Source organism: Oncorhynchus gorbuscha, linkage group LG06 (assembly GCF_021184085.1).
Source record: "Oncorhynchus gorbuscha isolate QuinsamMale2020 ecotype Even-year linkage group LG06, OgorEven_v1.0, whole genome shotgun sequence".
Classification (NCBI taxonomy): Eukaryota; Metazoa; Chordata; class Actinopteri; order Salmoniformes; family Salmonidae; genus Oncorhynchus; species Oncorhynchus gorbuscha.
In genome coordinates, this window is record NC_060178.1 from 32631675 (window position 1) to 32653996 (window position 22322).

Below are 22322 nucleotides of genomic sequence, written 5' to 3' on the forward strand. Positions count from 1 at the left end.
CAGCAACTTGAGTTAGGAAGGACACCTGTATCTTTGTAGTGACTGGCTGTAATTGATACACCATCCAAAGTGTAAATAATAACTTCACCATGCTCTAAGGGATATTCAAGGTCTACCAATAGGTGCCCTTCTATGTGAGGCATTGGAAAACATCCCTGGTCTTTGTGGTTGAAATTTACTGCAGGACTGAGGGACCTTACAGATAATTGTTTATGTGGGGTACAGTAAGTACACTTATGAGTCCATGAAACTTATTAATGTGACTTGTTAAGCACATTTTTACTCCTGAAGTTATTTAGGCTTGCCATAATAAAAAGGGGCTGAATACTTATTGACTGAAGAAATTTCAGCGTTACATTTTTTATTAATTTGTAAACATTTAGAAAAACAGAATTCCCCTTTGACATTATGGGGTATTGTGTTCGGGCAGTGACAACATTTTTTAAAAACGTTTAATTCAGGCTGTAACAAAACAAAAATGTAAAAAAAGGTGTGTGAATACTTTCTGAAGTCACTGCATTAGGAGAACAGCAGAAACAAGCAAAAATGACCCCAGCCATTATCACATTGGTTGCTGTTGCTTCATTCACCTCAGGTGGTTCCGGAGCTCGGTCCTCATATGTAGCTACAGCCCTGGCGAGCGCCTGGATGAATACAACTACAGTATGTGTGAATGAGCAGTCAGTGTGAAATCTGCCTAACTTACAGCTCTGTTTTCTCCCTTGTCATGTGACCACACAGGCATTAGCCCAGGGCTATAATGTGGCATCCCACAGTGCTGGTGGGCATGATGGGAACAGTGTGGGGGCAGGACGGACACTGTGAGGGGTAGGAGGGGAGGTTTGGTCCTCTGCCAGGGAGGTATAAAGATCCAGTTTGTCAAGGCTTTGGCACTTCCCTCTTGCCTGGACACAGGCTAAGTCAACAGGCTGTCAGAGGGGAGCAACAGCTTACTGCTATACCAACATATCTCCCCTCTCTCCCTATCTCCCTCTCTCTCTATTTCCCACTCTCCCGCTCGTATAAATCTCTCTTTCTCCCTCTTTACTACCCTCTCCCTCTGAGGTGTTTTTCTAAATAAACCCATAAGAGAGCAAGCCACCCAGAATTAGAAGGATACGACGATGCTGCTCTCAGACACAGATGTGTAAAATGAAACCACCGTGGCGGCAGCATACTGCATGTGTGTGTGTGGGACCCCCTGTCATATATTCCAACCTGCTTGTTAAGTGAGCCTGCTTACCTCTGTGATTACAGCAGCAGCAGGACCACAGAGCCCCTCTATTACTGCTGCAAACAGACCTGCCACATGCCAATATACATTCTGTATCAGCCCAGTGTGTGTGTGTGTGTGTGTGTGTGTGTGTGTGTGTGTGTGTGTGTGTGTGTGTGTGTGTGTGTGTGTGTGTGTGTGTGTGTGTGTGTGTACATAGCATACTACATATAATTCATGTATGCACCTCCTACACTACCGTTCAAAAGTTTGGGGTCACTTAGAAATGTCCATGTTTTTGAAAGAAAAGCACGTTTAAATGACATCAAATTGATCCGAAATACAGTGTAGACATTGTTAATATTGTAAATGAATATTGTAGCTGGAAACGGCAGATGTTTTATGGAATATCTACATAGACGTACAAAGGCCCAATATCAGCAACCATCAATCCTGTGTTCCAAAGGCACGTTGTGTTAGCTAATCCAAGTTTATAATTTTAAAAGGCTAATTGATCATTAGAAAACCCTTTTGCAATTACTGTGAACTGTGGTTCTGATTAAAAATATAAGTAAAACTGGCCTTCTTTAGACTAGTTGAGTATCTGGAGCATCAGCATTTGTGGGTTCGATTACAGGCTCATAATGGCCGGAATCAAATAACTTTCTCGTGAAACGTGTCAGTCTATTGTTGCTTCTGAGAAATGAAGGCTATTCCATGCGAGAATTGCCAAGAAACTGAAGATCTCGTACAACGCTGTGTACTACTCCCTCCACAGAACAGCGCAAACTGGCTCGAACCAAAATAGAAAGAGGAGTGGGAGGCCCCGGTGCACAACTGAGCAAGAGGACCAGTACATTAGTGTGTCTAGTTTGAGAAACAGATTCCTCACAAGTCCTCAACTGGCAGCTTCATTAAATAGTATCCGCAAAACACCAGTCTCAACGTCAACAGTGAAGGAGGCAACTCCGGGATGCTCCGACTCAGAGTTGCAAAGAAAAAGCCATATCTCAGACTGGCCAATAAAAATAAAAGATTAAGACGGGCAAAAGAACACAGACACTGTTATGGACAGACAAATCTAAGTTTGAGGTGTTCGGATCACAAAGAACAACATTCGTGAGACGCAGAAAAAATGAAAAAGATGTTGGAGGGGTGCTTGACGCCATCTGTCAAGCATGGTGGAGGCAATGTGATGGTCTGGGGTGCTTCGGTGGTGGTAAAGTGGGAGATGTGTACAGGGTAAAAGGGATCTTGAAGAAGGAAGGCTATCACTCCATTTTGCAACGCCATGCCCTGTGGACGGCGCTTAATTCGAGCCAATTTCCTCCTACAACAGGACAATGACCCAAAGCACAGCTCCAAACTATGCAAGAACTATTTAGGGAAGAAGCAGTTAGCTGGTATTATGTCTATAATGGAGTGGCCAGCACAGTCACCGGATCTCAACCCTATTGAGCTGTTGTGGGAGCAGCTTGATCGTATGGTACGTAAGAAGTGCCCGTCAAGCCAATCCAATTTGTGGAAGGTGCTTCACTAAGCATGTGGTATAATCTCTTCAGATTACCTCAACAAATTGACAACTAGAATGCCAAAGGTCTGCAAGGCTGTAATTGCCACAAATTTAGGATTTTTTGGATGAAAGCAAAGTTATTATTTCAATTAGAAATCCTTATTTATAACCTTGTCAACGTCTTGACTATATTTCCTATTCATTTTGACACTCATTTCATGTATGTTCTCATGGAACACAAGGACATTTCTAAGTGACACCAAACTTTTAACAGTAGTGTAAATGAATCAAATTGGAGTTTGACTGTACAGTATGTGTATGTTATGAGTACATCTAGTAGTACATGTAGTATGTTTACCGTCCGCTTCAGACCCCTTTAACTGGCACAACAAGAAAAAAAAATCTGCCAAATCTGTTTTAGCCTCAGTATAGGCCATTAATGAAGAATTTTGGTTTGCATTAATTACACTTTGATAAATAATACATTGCAAACAGCTCAACCAGCCAGTTAAGTTGCTCAATTAGAGTAAACACATTTTGCATTGGAATATGCATAGACTTTTTAAATCATTCAAAAAATCATATATGCGTCATTCACTTATATATTTCTTATTTTTAGTTATTTTTAGTTTTAACCTTTATTTAACTAGGCAAGTCAGTTAAGAACACATTCTTATTTACAATGACGGCCTACCGGGGAACAGTGGGTTAACTGCCTTATTCAGGGGCAGAATGACAGATTTTTACCTTGTCAGCTCAGGGATTCGATCAAGCAACCTTTTGATTACTGGCCCAACACTAACCACGAGGCTACCTGCAGCCCCGTAATGGAAGATAGTTAAATGAGGACTGATATCAAATATTAATAAAATATTATACAATCGTGTGTGAAAAATGTAAAAAAGAATCTTCAAATGCATATAAATGAATGTGTTTACAGTTTATTAGCTTAGAATACCATTAAAATGACATGTACTGAATGACATTGTGAAACATATTGAAGATAACAGTAAATCATTACGTGGATTTGAAAGGAGTTTTGTATTTCCACAGACATGAAGTCCGATAATAATATTTCTCCTTTGTCCATTATCACTACACTAGCTTTGACTAAATGGCATTCCTTTATTGGGAAACTCAACCACCTGGTACACCATATTTTTCAAGAGTATCTAAAATTGTAAACCAACATATTAGTCATTTACTCATCCTTTAATCTTAAATGATGTTCTAAAGGTCAACAACTTGTCATTTCTAATTTTATACACAATTAGTATAAAAGATGGTAAATGAGGTTCGGTTTTGCTAATCGTTGAATGTGTATTTACAAAAATATGGGAGTCCGATAATGAAAACCACTTAATAATTTTATTAAATTGCATTGGTTGAGATGATGAAATATTCCAAACAAAATTCATATATTCAATTTGACTGAAAATCGGTTGTCAAAATTAGCTCAACTTCCCGGGTTGAGCTGCCTGTTAAAGGGTTAACAAACAACAAAGGTATTCAAGAGCTGTATGTGTGTGTGTGTGTGTGTGTGTGTGTGTGTGTGTGTGTGTGTGTGTGTGTGTGTGTGTGTGTGTGTGTGTGTGTGTGTGTGTGTGTGTGTGTGTGTGTGTCAGAAAGCCAACATGTGGTTCAGATTCCCTCTGTGGCCACATGGGCAAGTGACCACAGCTCTCTGTAGGTGGCGCTGTGTCTCTTTGTTGAAACAGCAGGACACTGCACTCTCCACTTCCCCTCTCTCTATCACTCATTCTCTCTATCAACATAGTCATTTTCCCCTCAATGCCATGCCTTCCAAATTCTGAGTTTGACTATATATTATAATAACATAATTATGTGTTTACTCACAGCAATCATTCCCCTCTGTTATTAATTATTCAGCCATAGATCAGACAGTGTCTGTGCATTGTGTGGCATTTTGATGTGGGAGAGAAAGTAAGAGGATATACATGTATTTAGATATAGTGAGTGTGGTGAGTGTGGTCATTGTATGTCCGTGTATAATGGTTGATGTGTCCTAGCCCTTCATTACCCAGACTCATCTTGATTGGCAGGTTCTCCTTGCTGGCGGCCTCCACCAGCTGTCTACGAACCTCCATCACAGCCTCCTTCTGCTTACTGGCCAGCATCGTTTCCCATAGCAATCAGGCTGTGGACAACCTAAGAGGTAGAGGGCAGACACACATCGGTAAGGTCACCCAGCTTTTACTGGAAAAATACTCTCAACATGTCTATTGCCACACAGAGGTTAACACAAATACCGGTAAACAGACACACACAGACATATTTACTACCTGCATTTACCCTTTTTTGCACTGGACTCCACACACACACACACACACACACACACACACACACACACACACACACACACACACACACACACACACACACACACACACACACACACACACACACACACACACACACACACACACACACACACACACACAACATTGACTCTGTACTGGTACTCCCTGCATAGAGCCAAGTTAGTTTTACTTGTTATTGCTATTCACTGTGTAATTATTCCTCTTGACACTATTTAATTGTGTATCTTTAACTCTGCATTTGAGAAAAGTGACCCTTAAGTAAGCATTTCACTGTTAGTCTACACCGGTTGTTTAAGAAGCATGTGACAAATACAATTTGATTTGAAAGATCTCTCACTCTCTTATGTACACACACACACACGCACGCACGCACGCATACCATGAATATGCCCGAGTGCTTGTCCTGTAGGTTGGGGATCCTGGCAGTGGAGGCTGCTGAGGGGAGGAAGGCTCATAAAAATGGCTGGAATGGAGTGGTATCAACCACACGGAAACCATTCCAGCCATTGATACCATTCCATTGACTCCATTCCAGCCATTATTATGAGCCGTCCTCCCCTCAGCAGCCCCCACTGGATGCTGGGTACTAAGGGGACGTTCACTCCCCCGTTGCACCACTCGCAGGAAAAAACACAAATTAGCGGGAACATCAGAAACTTTCCCAACATCCCTAAACGCTGCCGATGTGTCAACATTCCCCGGAGCAGTCTTTCCCAACATCCCCAGAACCTCTCAAAACCACAACCTGGACCGAGGGGCTATCTGTAGCTCCTCCATAACCTTTCCCTCTATTTCCACCAGGTCATGAAGAAGAACTGTTATCATCTGCCATAAAAGCAGTAACGTGAGCTTCAAGCGTTTCCCCGGAAAAACCCTAAAGTTTGTTGCGCACGCATCTCACTATCACGACACTGTGTCTTATCCAGGGTGCTCTGCAACGGAACCAACGTCATATTTCGTCTCTCCATCTCTCCCTCTCGCCGTCTTTAAGAGACGTGTCAGCGTTTGGTTCTGTAAAAAGGCCACCGAACGCCATGGCAGAGCCTCGGCACTGTCCTGTTGGGTTTGTCCCCAGTGTGTCTGTGACCTTCAGTCGGGCGTGTGCATACTTCTGATGAGCATGTGAACACCAGAGAGGGAAGAGTTCGGGGACTAACTCAGGACTAAAGACAGGAAACAACAATGTTAGAAAGGTTAGATCCTTTATATGCTGATAGAAGGAGGTAGGAGAGAGGAAGAGAGAAAGAAAGAACCAGAGAGGGGGGGGGGGGGGGGTTTGCTGACACGGATCCCAAATGTTAAAATCTACTCTGTTTTTCTTTTTCGTCTCTTTTTTCTCACTCCTTTTCCTCTCTCGATCTCTCTCTCTCTCTCTCCGACTAACTGCTGCCATGTGTTTAATATCAGATGGAATCGGTTCCAGAGTGAGCCTGGGCCTGGACTGGGGCTGGATGGGGAGAAAGAGGGGCTCACATTGGGCCGCATGCCATCTTCACACAGAAAATGAGACACAAAGACAAGAGAACAGAGCTCGACTGAACCAGAGACCCTGCTCCTCCACAAAGAGAACAGCGATAATGGAATATTAGAAGTCCCACAGCCAGATAAACGTTTGGTTTACTTCACTGTCACTATAATGATGAATGTGGGTGGGAAGAATTCTAAAAACGTTCAACAAACTTTCTGAAAAGCATGACCGAGAAATTGGTGTCATTTATGGAGTATTTTCCTCAGGAAGACACACATCATGGGCTTAGCTGTGTGCTGAGGCGGAGGGGCTGTAATGATTAAGCGTGTCGTAAGCGGACACATAGTTAGCGTGATTAAAATGCCAGGGCTGTGACCTGGCCATATGTGTGTATGCATGCTTGTGTGTGGGTCCTAATGTGTACCGTTTGTGTAAGTGTGTGTGTGAGATAGAGAGAGTGAGAGATAGTTAGAGAGAGAGAGAGAGAGTTAGATAGAGTTAAGAGAGAGAGAGGTAGAGAGAGAGAGAGAGAGAGAGAGAGAGAGAGAGAGAGAGTTAGATGAGAGAGAGTTAGATAGAGTTAAGAGAGAGAGAGAGTTAGATAGAGAGAGAGGTAGAGAGAGTAGAGAGAGAGAGAGAGAGAGAGAGAGAGAGAGAGAGAGAGAGAGAGAGAGAGAGAGAGAGAGAGAGAGAGAGAGAGAGAGAGAGAGAGAGCACATAAGCCTGTATTTCCTTGTTGGTTCCAGGAAGACAAGAGTTCTTATAAAGGGGTAGAAAGAGGGGGGTTGAGGAGGTATGGTTGTAATTTGCTCCCCCTCCCCCCTCTCTGCCCCTCTCCCCTGGTGTTTTCCCCAGGCCGTTTGGTCAGACGGGGGCGGGGGTGAGGTTTTTACTGGCAGGGTGTGAGACAAGGCTCCATAACCAGCCAGTCTTGTTGAGTAACTGCTCTACTATGGACAGGGTGCTGGGGGCCATGGAGTGCGTGTGTCTGACCTCCTGCGTGTGTGTGCGTGTGCGTGTGTGTGTGTGTGTGTGTGTGTGTGTGTGTGTGTGTGTGTGTGTGTGTGTGTGTGTGTGTGTGTGTGTGTGTGAACTCCAGTGTGGCTTTCTGCTAGAAGTGGCTATTCTAAACCTTAAGGGGGCACTCTTGCCCCTCCTGTGGACTGTGTACCCCTGCTGACTTACCCAGTCAGTCTGACTGGATAAACAATGTGTGGGTGTGTCTACATGTGTGTGTGTGTCTCCAAACTAAATTCCACCAGATGTGTAATGACTGTTATGCCATTAAGAGATAGGCATGAGTTAACGTATCCACACACAAACAATGCACGCAACACACACACACACACACACACACACACACACACACACACACACACACACACACACACACACACACACACACACACACACACACACACACACACACACACACACACACACACACACACACACAACCTATTTACTATTCAATTCAAAGGGCTTTATTGAAATGGGAAACATATGTTAACATTGCCAAAGCAAGTGAAGTAGATAATGTACAAAAGTGAAATAAACAATAAAAATGAACAGTAAACATTACACTCACAGAAGTTCCAAAAGAATAAAGACATTACAAATGTCATATTATGTATATATACAGTGCCGTAACGATGTGCAAATGGTTAAAGTGCAAAAGGGAAAATAAATCAACATAAATATGGGTTGTATTTCCAACGGTGTTGGTTCTACACTGGTTGCCCTTTTCTTGTGGCAACAGTTAATAGGTATGAGGGTGGAGGAGTGGTTCCTGGAAATCTTGTGACGCAGCAGTAAAGAATGGGTCTGACCATTTGGGTCCAAGTCTAGTAGTCACGCATTCAGACACATAGACCCACTTAATATAAACCAGGTACGTGTATGCTTTTCAAGTGGTCCAGAAATTAGGTAGATTTCCAACAGTTTCCACGGCCTGTTTGTAGAATAACTTTAGTCCTAATCAAAGTCTCTATCAAATGGGATGGACCCCAAAACCAGATTCTGGCTCCACCCACCCAGCACACATACGAACACAAAACAGAAACCTAGCAATAAAACCATTGACAGGAAGGCACAGCCTCTTAGCAGGACAGGATCTCCTTCTAAAAGTCTGTAGTGAGTAGAGGATAAATGATTCACTTGACCAGAGAGACTACTCAAAAAGTCAGGCAACAGCTCTGCACCCCCAGTTAGCCAAGTACATCAAATACAGAATGAAATACAATCAGGACGTGCCTCAAAGAGAAGCAGAGCAGCGGATGCAGAAGTTATCAGGTTAGCATTTGGCTAATCTAATCATTGACAGCCTTTGCTATTGGAAGTTGTATTAGATACTGTTGTCAGTCACACAGCCAGAGGATGCAGTTAGCAGCCAAAAGATGAGCAACAAGCTAACAAACTAATTTGCTCGCGAAGAGCCAGCCACAGACCTTGACCATTCCGCAGCGAGTGGAGTGTGTCTTTCTGTGCCCAGTGTGCGTTACTGGGGAAGTGTTACACAGAGAGAAGAACGCTGTGTATTTCCTGTCAACACACCCAGAATACCACAGGACATCAGGCCTCTCTGGTCTGGTGTCTCTGTCCTGGCAGGAGAGACCACAAACTGGATTCATAACAGAACCAGAGGGGAAAGAGAGAGGGGGCAGAGCAGAAGAGGAATGGTTCAAATGGATATTAAAAGGGGGGGTGATGAGACAAGGCAAAGGGAGGAAGATGGAGACGTCAATAAGAGGAATCCAAGTAGAGTGAATCTGCTTATCTCTCCGTCCCTCCCTCCTCATGTGTCATGTTAGCTTACTCCACTTCAAACGCTGGCTGGCAGCAGGGGCTCTTTGAAGGGCTAGCACCAGGGAGGAAGGAGAGGGAGGAGACATCTAGAAGGTGATGAAAAGAGTAGTCTTTTGAAATATACTTTCATAACAAATCAGCCCTGAGATTTAATCTAACAAATCACAGCGCAGATGCAGAATCATCTACCAATCAGTGTTTTATCACTCCAAAATATTTTTTTAGGAGCCTCTATAAACTCAAATAATTGACGACAATATTTTGTATAATTTCAGAGATACGTCTTTTATAACCGGTCTTATGATTTCAGTCTTCAAAAGAAATTGTTGGCTTAGAAGGGCTGGGAACAAAACAGAACAGTCCGAGCAGCTGATAAACAACTCCGTTCTGGTTAGAGGAATCTACTGGAAGAATGACAAGAGACTCAAGGCCTCACAATGGGATGTCCTAATCGTCTTCTACACAACAGTGGTAGCAGAGGAGAAAAAGTGAGGAGGAAGATTGAATAAATGGATGGAGAGCTCACAGCTGTATCACGATACAAGCTGGGACAGGTGTTTCCCTCCAAATTCCTTATCAGATTCAGGACATGATAGTGCTGTTTTCTGAGGGGGCACTTCCTCTTCCTGTGACATATGAGAGAACCAACCCTCCACCTCCTTCTGCTCTGCTCCAACTCTGTTCTATTTCTGACCACTACACTGGCCACTTGTTACAGGACTGGCCTCTGTCAGCTCTATACCACTGGGAGAAGGCGATACCCCTCGTCTCTCATTCTTAAGATAGGAAATTAAGCGCAGGTAAGATTTGGAGTCCAATAGGGTGGAGCACAATTGGACCAGCGTTGTCCGGGTTAGGGTTTGGCCGGGGTAGGCCGTCATTGCAAATAAGAATTTGTTCTTAACTGACATGCCTAGTTAAATAAAGGTTAAATTAAAAAAAGATGTCTGAGCCCTCCAGCACACGTGGTAGGAGATACACGCCAACCATCGACTTCAACATACCTATGAGACTCTCCTCTGTAGTCGTGTTATGTTGCGTGCTAATTATTAGCCAGCCCCAAACTGGATTAGTGAGCTCCCTATAGCTGGCCCTGACCCAGCTCTATGAGTTTTAGGGGATCAGATGTGGAGCAGGGTTAAAAATCAGGCCTGTAGGGACAACAGGAAGACCCCCCCCCAGAGACTCTTTCTCACTACAATCCAGTGGTCAACATTGCTTCGGCTTCTCCTCCTCATATAGCTCGCTGCTCAAATAAATCCACAACTCATGCAAGAATAATAACACACCCTTAGGAAAATAAGCCTTGCCGGGTGTGTGTGATGGAGCTGAACAATATAGTTTTGACAGGCTCAGGAGTAGCAAAGATGTCACTATAGGAAACCCAGATGATGGGTGTGGCCAGATGATGGGTGTAGCCTTTTAACTCACAGTGGGGTAAGCTACACAGGCCATAGCCATGTCTCTCCTTTCATTATTATTTGTTCTTCCTCTCCACACACTTTCCTATCCCTGTTCTTCCTTACCCTCTTCCCATGTCTTTCACATGCAGCTGCCACAGAAATAATTGTGTGTTTTCTTTCTTTTCACTCTCTTCGTTCCCAGCCCGTACAGAAATAGGTGTGTTTTCCCTCTTTCCTGTTGGCAGGCAGAGTCTGGTCTGCTGGTCTAGAGATGAGGAGGTGGCAGACTCATTGTGTTTTCTCACGGCAGGGTGCGGTTGGGTGCTTTTTTTTCTGAGGCTTGTCTCAAGGCTCGGCAGCACTTGGACCAGAACCAGAACATCTTGGCCACCCGCACAGACCTCTCCCTCTACCCGCCTGTCTGCCCACCACAGGACCAGGGTCCAGGTTACCTAGTTAGTGGTTGATAGTTTCAGTCTGAGACAGTCGGGGGAAATATAGCTCCCTGGGCCAAGAGAGTTCATATGTCCCATAGAGGATCAAAGAGCATCAACGTGAATACCAGCCAAGCACAGCACATTACACAGGGTGGCCTGGAGGGTACCTCACCTCTCACACGAATGCACGCACAGTTGCACACGCACAAATCTCACCAGCACAAACACTCTGTCATCATCACACACTCTCGGGTCATTCCACCTTAAAAAGCACAAGAAAGAGTTTTGGGTTTGTAGGAAAAATCTTCATGTGAGAATTGTACGATAATGATAGACCTCTCAGCGAGCTGTCATTTGTTGGACTATTCAAAGATTTGGGTTGAAGCATTAGGTTGCTTAGAGAAGGACAAAGTTAATTGCTTTCATGAAGGTCTGGCTTGACTTGTGAGGATGATCACCCCATTTATTTTCATCATGCTTAAAAGCTTTTGGTTTTCTACCCAAAGTAAGTAAGAAAATGTTGTGATCCATTTAATAAACACAAAAGACCAGCAAAATGGATAAAAGGTTGTGACAATAGCAGGAACAGCGGCATCTAGTGTGCAAAACCTGGTACTTCCCCACGAATTGATTGTGAAAATGCAAGAGACTTCAATGGCTAATTTCTCTGAATGGGATGGGGACGACAATCACCAGATTTACAGGGAATAGATTACATAGGATGAAGAAGCGATACTCCAAGGATGAAGAAGCATTACTCCAATACTGAAGCTCCATACTACTTGTCAGACATAGAACTCAGGCTAGGGTTAGGGTTGAGATTTCATGTCAGACTCTCCCAATTGTAGTACTGCCTGGAGGTATCACACTGCGCTGCTCGTTCACACTGCTCGTTCACGCTGCTCATTGGGGTAAGTGTTTTGGCTCACTGCCCTGCAATTTACTGCTTGTTTCTACAGCACCAACTTGCAAGTTGGTAAACTCCCGCATGTATAGTGTATGTGCAGCCAGGATCCATACAGTGAGCAAGTCCTCCGCTTTCTCTGTTTTCCGTACTGATGTGTGACTCGGGTGTGTGTTTCTTGTGTGGGCTGTATTTACGAACTCACTGGAGCTCATAGCCCACTAGTAAATTCCTGACAAGAAGAGAGACAGGGAAGCCCAGCTAGCCTAGCTAGCCTAGCTAGCCCAGCTAGCATGTAGTTTCAAATGGAGGTAGCTAACGGACGTTTTCAACGCTGCAGGAGCTGTGTTTATTTTGCTCTATTCTGGACTTTCAATGTAGCAACTGTTGGCTTGCAGAGGATTATAGGGGCAAAGTGGCTACTCTTAGCAAACAAGTATAGAATTTACGGATGGATGACTTAGTGGATGTTCCTATTCTTGACCCTACCAACCAGCCATGAAGGCACGTCAGTCGCCGTGGAAGTTGAAAGCAGCGGCCTTTGGCAATAGGTGCCTCGCTTGCTGTGGTAAGCCTGGACTGGACACAGACTTCTTCACTGGGGCCTTGCGCTTCGTGATCGGATTCGAAGGTACCTGCATCTTCAGTGCTAGCCCCTGATAGGGCCATGATGATGTATGCGATTCCGGGCCCTGGCTCGAGTCCATCAGGCCCCACCTCCCATCGGTCCTCGAGGGACCTCCTAAACCACTTGAGGCAAGAAAATGCAGGATCTCCTCAACCATTTCACCAGCCATCATCATCGGCAGGGCCTAATATTGTGTATAAGAGGTCATACAGTAGGAATCACTACCAAACAAATTGTATGTTGAAGATGTAAACAATATTTGCTGGTATGTGGTATGTAACCAGGAGCAATCATTCCAGTTGCTAATAAGCATGCAGCCATTAAATTACTGTAAACTGTTCAATCCCTGTGGATTGATGAGGAATTTAAAAATTGTATGGTCGAGAGGGATAAGGGAATATGAATGGCAAATAAGTCTGGCTGCACATCCGATTGGCAAATGTAATGCAAATAGAGATATTGGGACTAAACTTAACAAAAAGAAGAAGAAACTATGAAACAAAGATAAATGATATAAAGAATGACAGTTAAAAGCTTTGAAGCACCTTAAATAAAATTTTGGGGAAAAGGGCAAATTTGGCTTAATTGTTCTTTGAATCAGATTGCTCATTCATCCCAAAACACCACTGATATTGCCAACTACTTTAATGACATGCCACCCACAAATTCTGAACCCACTGTCTACCTCCATGACCAAATTATGATAGACAAACATTTTAATTTTGAATTCCATAAAGTAAGTGTGGAAGAGGTGAAAGAAGAATTGTTGTGTATCAACAATGGCAAGGCACCTGGGTCGGACAACATGGATGGAAAATGACAGAGGATGATAGTGGAAGATATTGCCACTCCCATTTGCCATCTCTTCAAACTAAGCCTACAGGAATTGTGTTCCCTCAGGCCTGGAGGGAAGCACAAGTCATTCCGCTACCCGAGAACATCAAAGCACCCTTTACTGGCTCAAACAGCCGACCAATAAGCCTGTTACCAACCCTTAGTAAATTTTAGGGAAAAAGTGTGTTTGACCATATACAATGCTATTTCACAGCAAGCAACTTTTCAGTATGCTAATAGGGAAGGGCATGAAACATATAGGGCACTTACACAAATGACTAATGATTGACTAAGAGAAATTGATAATAAAATAAAAATGGTTCGACTTCAGTGCAACTTTTGACATTATCGATCATAATCTGCTGCTGAAAAAACGTATGTGTTAGGGCTTCACATCCCCTTCTATATTGTGGATCGACATTTACCTGCCTAACAGAACACAGAGGGTGTTATTTTTTTCTTATTTTTTTATACCTTTATTTAACTGGGCAAGTCAGTTAAGAACAAATTCTTATTTTCAATGATGGCCTAGGAACAGTGGGTTTAACTGCCTTGTTCAGGGGCATAACAACATATTTTTTTCGATCAAGCAACCTTCGATCAAGCAACCTTTCGGTTACTAGTCCAACGCTCTAACCACTAGGCTACCTGCCGCCGCGCCCTTTAATGGAAGCCTCTCCAACATAATCCTGGTAGTCAGGCATTCCCCAGGGTAGGGGTCTAGGACCCTTACTTTTTTCAATCTTTACTCATGACCTGCCACTGTTTGAGTAAATTCTGTGTGTCTATTGGCATCTATTGTATGCCGATGGCTCAACACTACACATGTCAACTACCGCAGCAAGTGAAATCACTGCAAGACTTAACAAAGTGCTGCCGTCAGGTTCAGAATGGGTGACAAGAAAGAAATTAGTTCTAAATATTTATAAAACTAAAAGCATTGTATTTGGAACAAATAATTCACTAAATCTCAACTAAATCTTGAAATGAATAATGTGGAAATTGAGTAAATTGAGGGCACTAAACTGCTTGGAGTAACACTGGATTGTAAACTGTCATGGTCAAAACATATTGATGCAACAGTAGATAAAAATTGGAGGAGGGTTGTCCATAATAAAGTGTTGCTCTGCCTTCTTAACAACAAGGCAGTTCCTACAGACCCTAGTTTTGTCGCATCTGGACTACTGTCTTGTGGGCAGGTGCCACAAAGAGGGACTTAGGAAAATTACAATAGGCCCAGAACAGGGCAGCACGGCTGGCCCTTAAAATGTACACAGAGAGCTAATATTAATAATATGCATGTCAACCTCTCCTGGCTCAAAGTAGAGGAGGGATTGACTTCATCACCACTTGTATTTGTGAGAAGTATTGACATGTTGAATAAACCGAGCTGCCTGTTTAAACTACTAGCGCACAGGTCAGACACACATACATGCCCCACAGGACATGCCACCAGAGGTCTCTTCACAGTTCCAAAGTCCAGAACAGACAATGGGAGGGGCAGATTACTACATAGAGCCATTACATGGAACTCTAATCCACATCAAGTAAATTCATGCACGCATTAAAATCGGATTTAAAAAAAAATACAGAACAACGGGGACTGTGGAGAGACACACACACAGGCACAGACAGACACATACACACGATAACCTACACCCTATACACACATGTACACATGGATGTTGTGTTGTAGATGTGGTAGTAGAGTAGTGGCCTAAGGGCACATAGTTAATGTGGTGTGAAATGTAATGTTTTAATAGTATATAACTGCCTCCATTTTGCTGGACCCCAGGAAGAAGCTAATGGCAGCAGCTAATGGGGATCCATAATACATACAGATACAAATAGAGAACTGATACTGTGTACTGGTTGTTGGGGTGGGATTGGCGTGGCTGTGGGTGGTCCGTGGGTGTCATTTGAATATGTATTGGATTCGTCATGAAGGTCAAAAACAAAGGACACATTTGCAACAGATCAAATAAGGGGGAGATTGCATTTCAACTTAAAAAATGATTTAATAAATCGGTAAGCACATAATAGGAAGAAGTTTGTTTCAGGGTACTATATTGAATATTATACAAATCCAAAACATTTAAAAGGGCCAATTTGGATGCAATCACTTAGCTTAATTTCTCAGCGCTCAAATAAAATGTAAAAAAAAATAATGTTGCAGGAATGCTAATCTTATCTGTTCCTAACTACAGAAACTTCTGAACAATCTGTGATGGTGGGCGTCATGGCTTGCAGAAGTTACGTGGAACTACCCTCTCAACATCACCACATTCAACCTACTCTCATCAACAAACAAAGGAACTTTAATACATAGCAAACCTAAATGCATACGCGTGTAGGCACACATACACGGAGTGTAGAAAACATTAGGAACACATGCTCTTTCCATGACAGACTGACCAGGTGAAAGCTATGATCCCTTATTGATGTCCCTTGTTAAATCCACTTCAAATCAGTGTAGATGAAGGGGAGGAGACTGGTTAAAGAACAATGTTTAACCCTTCAGACATACACAGTGTGCCGGTGAATGAGCAAAACAAACAATTTGCTGTGGGCATCAAGAATGGTCCACCACCCAAAGGACATCCAGCCAACTTGACACAACTGTGGGAAGCATTGAAGTCAACATGGGCCAGCATCCCTGTGGAAGGCTTTTGACACCTTGTAGAAGCTGTATCACATCCGGCTGTGTAAGGGAGTCCCATAGGGCGGCGCACAATTGGCCGAGTGTCGTCCTGGTTTGACCGGGGTAGGCCGTCATTGTAAATGATAATTTGTTCTTAACTGACTTAGACTCCATGCCCTGACAAATTGAGACTGTTCTGAGGGCAAAAGTGGCTGCAACTCAATGGTAGGAAGGTGTGCCTAATGTTTTGTACACTACGTGTATATTATAAACCTCCACACACACACGAGACTTGCAGACTGCAGAGAGAATCTGGGCTCCCTTTGGTATGAGCAGGAAAAACACAGTTATAGAGCCCAGGCTGGTGTTGAAGGTACACTCACACCAGGTCATGAAACATCATACTAATTGCACAGCAAAGTGTGGGGTCCGTTTTGGAAGCTAAAATCAACGACCACCCACAGCAGCCTTAAACATAGTGATGTAAAAAAAAATATCCTGAATTACGAAAGTGAAATATCAAGCAATAAAATAGCATTTTAGGCCCCAACCTACTGTTTAAAGCTTTAAAAACCGGGCTCATAATAAAGCCAAACAAAACACACCTCTGGGAGGAACTTCATAATACAGCCAATCATACTGTGTAGCCTGGCTGGGCCACATAACCAACTAAGCATAATAATTAATATGGTACCGTATCATATGAACAAGTATACACAGCCAAACTATTAAGACTTGATCCCAAACCTTCCGTCAATGAATCAAAACAGGTGCAGCCCTATGTAGCCAGTATAGATGAACACATTCCAACTTTAGACCAACAGATTTTCACTTCACTCCATAGTGTACAAATGTTCTATGAGTGTGTAAAATGGGTCAGGAGCTCCAGGTGCGTTACTTTTTTGTGTCTGGGCTGCGCTTCAATCTCCTAAACAGCTGTGATAAGAGTCAACTGGCCCATCTGCTCTGAGATAGGGAAGGCAATAACGAGCCTGCTGGCCCACATCACACACTCACCCCCTAAAGGCACCAAGGCCCCCGGCTGGAAGATCATCCTATTATTGCTATCTGCACTCCACTATCTGTGTGTGTGTGTGTGTGTGTGTGTGTGTGTGTGTGTGTGTGTGTGTGTGTGTGTGTGTGTGTGTGTGTGTGTGTGTGTGTGTGTGTGTGTGTGTGTGTGTGTGTGGGGGGGAGAGAGAGATAGCTGATCCCATCCTCACCGACTGCTCTCTGCGATAAGACATTTGGCTCCGAGGCTCTCTGATGACAGTCTGAATGTAGATAACGTGATAGCAAGGGATATGATACTATCTAAAACCTTCTAAAACCCCCTCGGTCTGCTGCCCAATCCAGTTCAACACCTTGCAGCCTGATGGCGCTGGAGATGGCTGCCGTTTTACGGTCTCCTAACCAATTGTACTATTGTGTTTTTTCGCGTTATTTGTAACTTATTTTGTACAGAATGTTTCTGCCACTGTCTCTTATGACCGAAAAGAGCATTTAGATATCAGGACAGAGATTACTCACCCCGTACTGGAATAATGTTTTTTCTTTAACAAGTCGGACGCGAAGCATTTCCCTCTGACACCCGAAGAGGCCCTCATCCCAGTCATTTGCAGGAGAAAGAGGCGGAGATATCGGGGACTTAGGTCTGGGTACGGTAAGGATTAGACGGCGAGTGGGTAACATACCTTTACTGTCGGTCCTATTAGCCAATGTACAATCATTGGATAACAAAATAAAATAACTAAAAAGCACGTATATTCTACGAACGGGACATTAAAAACTGTAATATCTTATGTTTCACAGAGTCGTGGCTGAACGACGACATGAATAACATATAGCTGGCGGGTTTTAAGCGTTTTCGGCAGGATAGAACAGTGGCCTCTGGTAGGAGGAGGGGTGGCAGTCTATGAATATTTGAAAACAATAGCTAGTGCACGAAATCTAAGGAAGTCCCAAGGTTTTGCTCGCCTAGAGAGAGTATCACATGATAAACTGTAGACCACACTATCTATCAAAGAGAGTTTTCATCTATATTCTTCGTAGCTGTCTATTTACCTCCACAAACCAAAGCTGGCACTAAGACAGCAGACAATGAGCTGAATGAACACTTGTTTTAACTTAATATAATACATCAATAAAAAACAATTTAGCATCAAATAAATAATGAAACATGTTCAATTTGGTTTAAATAATGCAAAAACAAAGTGGTGGAGAAGTAAAAGTGCAATATGTGCCATGTAAAAATGCTAACATTTGAGTTCCTTGCTCAGAACATGAGAACATATGAAAGTTGGTTGTTCCTTTTAACATGAGACTTCAATATTCCAAGGCAAGAGGTTTTAGGTTGCAGTTAAAATAGTATTTATAGGACTATTTCTCTCTATACCATTTGTATTTCATATACCTTTGACTATTGGATGTTCTTATAGGCACTTTAGTATTGCCAGTGTAACAGTATAGCTTCCGTCCCTCTCCTCGCCCCTACCTGGGCTCGAACCAGGAACACATCGACAACAGCCACACTCGAAACAGCGTTACCCATCGCTCCACAAAAGCCGCGGCCCTTGCAGAGCAAGGGGAATAACTACGCCAAGTCTCAGAGCGAGTGACGTTTGAAACGCTATTAGCCCCGCTAACTAGCTAGCCATTTCACATCGGTTACACCAGCCATTAGGCTGATAGGCTTGAAGTCATAAACAGCGTTATGCTTGCGAAGAGCTGCCGGCAAAACGCACAAAAGTGCTGTTTGAATGAAGGCTTACGAGCCTGTTGCTGCCTACCATCGCTCAGTCAGACTGCTCTATCAAATCATAGACTTAATTATAACATAACACACAGAAATACGAGCCTTTGGTCATTAATATGGTCCAATCCGGAAACTATCATTTCGAAAACAAAACGTTTATTATTTCAGTGAAATACGGAACCATTCGGTATTTTATCTAACGGGTGGCATCCCTAAGTCTAAATATTCTTGTTACATTGTACAACCTTCAATGTTAAGTCATAATTACGTGCATTTCTGTCAAATTAGTTCGCAATGAGCCAGGCTGCCAAAACTGTTGCATATACCCTGACTCTGCGTGCAATGAACGCAAGATAAGTGACACAATTTCACCTGGTTAATATTGCCGGCTAACCTGGATTTCTTTTAGCTAAATATGCAGGTTAAAAAATATATACTTCTGTGTATTGATTTTAAGAAAGGCATTGGTGTTTATGGTTAGGTACAGTCCTGCAACGATTGTGCTTTTTTCGCAAATGCGCTTTTGTTAAATCATCCCCCAGCGTTGCATCGATTATATGCAACGTAGGACACGCTAGATAAACTAGTAATATCCTCAACCATGTGTAGTTATAACTAGTGATTATGATTGATTGTTTTTTTATAAGATAAGTTTAATGCTAGCTAGCAACTTACCTTGGCTTTTACTGCATTAGCATAACAGACAGGCTCCCCGTGGAGTGCAATGAGAGGCAGGTGGTTACAGCGTTGGACTAGTTAACCGTAAGGTTGAAAGATTGAATCCCAGAGCTGACAAGGTAAAAATCTGTTGTTCTGCCCCTGAACAAGGAAGTTAACCCACCGTTCCTAGGCCGTCATTGAAAATAAGAATGTGTTCTTAACATACTTGCCTAGTTAAATATATATATATATATTGTTTTTTAAATCGGCACCCAAAAATACCTAATAACTTGAAATCGGCCCAAATTAAATCGGCCATTCCGATTAATTGGTCAACCTCTAAGCTCGTCGGATGTGGCAGGGCTTGCAAACTATTACAGACTACAAAGGGAAGCACAGCTGCAAGCTGCCCCATGACACAATATTTTTAATGGGTCCTCAGATCCTCAAAAGTTTCTACAGCTGCACCATCGAGAGCATCCTGAATGGTTGCATCACTGCCTGGTATGGCAACTGCACGGCCTCTGACCACAAGGCACTAAAGAGGGTAGCGCGTATGGCCCAGTACATCACTGGCGCCAAGCTTCCTGCCTTCAAGGACCTCTATACCAGACGGCAATTGCTGACTAGCACTAGCGCAATGACTAGAAGTACATGGTAACTGCTAGCATGCTAGTAGATACCACAGACTTTTAATTATTGCGCTAACGCTAGTTAGCATTGGCTTGTAAAACTTACTTCCTTCACACTGGGTCCAGAGACATAAAAAAGTGTCCATCTGACACTAGGGAAGTAGATAAAGGGCTTCATTGCCAATCTCCTGAAGTATCCCTCTAATGTCAGTCATGTGTTCCCCCATAAATGTAGGGTTAAGGGGGGAGAGGGAGAGATTATGAAAGAGAGAGATAATGACTGACCCAAGACTCAGAGAACAATATTAGAGAGAAAGAGAGAGGGGAAGAGAGATTCAGCACAACAAGCAACACTGTTTTCACGCTTGTGGGCCAAGAGAAATTAACCTCAACATTAGAAACCTTGTTATACAGTAGACATGATAAATTAAAGCTTGGGTCATAAACATTACAGCAAAATTACAGTCAGACTAACCTACAACCCTGGACAAAGGAAATTAAATGGACAGAAATGTCACCAAATCAAACAAAATTCAGCTTAAAATGATGAGAAAGTAAGAACAGATAGAGCAGCATAATGACCACTGATCAGAGGTGACCTAAGTGAGAAAACATACAGAACCCATTCTCTAGTGTTCGCATTTTCTATATCCCCTGTGCCTACATTGCCTACAACTTTTCCAGCACAGATTTACTCACTGGGTCTGTGCCAGGCAGCCTGGAGCCAGGGTAGGTTGGGAGTCTGGGATGTGCTGCAGGTTAATGAGTTCCAGCATGTCCACCTGAACATCAGTGGTGTGTCCTGGCAGAGGTTGCAGCACGGTCAAGATCTTCTCCATCAGGCTGTCACCATGGTGACCAGCAGCCCCTGAGGACAAGGACAAACAGAGAAATGTAAACCAACAACATAGTCCAAGTAAACATAAACTCCTGTGTAAGTGGAACAGAATAGGGACTACGGAAGTGTCACAATAAAATACCCTTTCTGTTGGGAAGGGAGATGCAGCAAGATTATGTCATTGAGATGTGGGGAAAGTGTGCATGTGTGTTTGACTCTGCTGCAGCTTGACATGTTTATGGACATCAGACATTGTACAAGACCGTGACATGCACCTGTTAGACCCAGTGTCCTGTCAATGAAGACGATGGATGCTTTATTGGTGGCAGTCTTTCTGCTGCTTTTTGCTTGACGATGGTTGGCCATTTCCCCAGCGATAAGATGGCTCATTGGACCCACTGCAAAGTTCTCCTGCCGGGTGCTGGTGGACTCAAACATGGAATTAACCGCACAGGCCAGGGTTTTAATTTTAATCTGCAACTCCGGAGTAAGAGACTGCATGTCAAAATCAGTCAAACTGACAAAGGTCTTCTCTGTTCGCTTTATTATTCTCTGTTCGCTATATTATTATTGATGGTCTAGAGGTCCTGTGGCAACAGCGGGAACAGGTGCGCGAAGATTGGCGTGAGAAGAAGCTGTGGTGACACCTGAGCGAAGACCACAGGCGCATGTATAACTTCAGCGGTGTAGTTCATGTCTCCCATCCACTCGCTCAGCTTCTCTTCAAACTGCTCGAACACGGGGTTCCCCTCTAATTCAGCAGTGACATTGTTAGCGAGGAGTTGTATAGAGTGGGCTAGGGTGGTGAAAACAACACAATACTGAAAGTGACTCAGTCCAATAATGTCTTTGATAATGTCAGCTGTCCTCCCCTTCAGCAGAGTGCTCACCACAAACACAGCCTTTGGTTCGTTTTCACCACCGGCTTCGAAGCTTGAAAACTCTTTTAAATTACGAGCCCCAGCCTCAAATACACTTGTAGCTCCACCGTTCCAATGAAGACTCTCAGCACACTTGTCGTCCATGAAAACAGCTTTCTTTAACTTTGACAACACCTTGTCCCTCATCTGACCGGGGAAACACGTAAAGACCTCAATCGGTAACATTTAGTAAATGCAACTGTCGTTTATACCGGCCAAAAATACAAGATTTCTATAAAATTGTCAGGAAAAGTTATTTCAAAACAACAACACAAACACATGTGAGTCTCTCAACAGTGATGTGGCGTTCCACGTCGCGACAGATATAC

At 43.3% G+C, this 22322-nt stretch overlaps 1 pseudogene; it reads right to left on the reverse strand.

The window, feature by feature from the left end:
- Positions 1-3482: 3482 nt before the first annotated feature.
- LOC124037853 lies at positions 3483-22299 on the reverse strand (annotated as a pseudogene).
- Between the last annotated feature and the right edge of the window lie 23 nt (positions 22300-22322).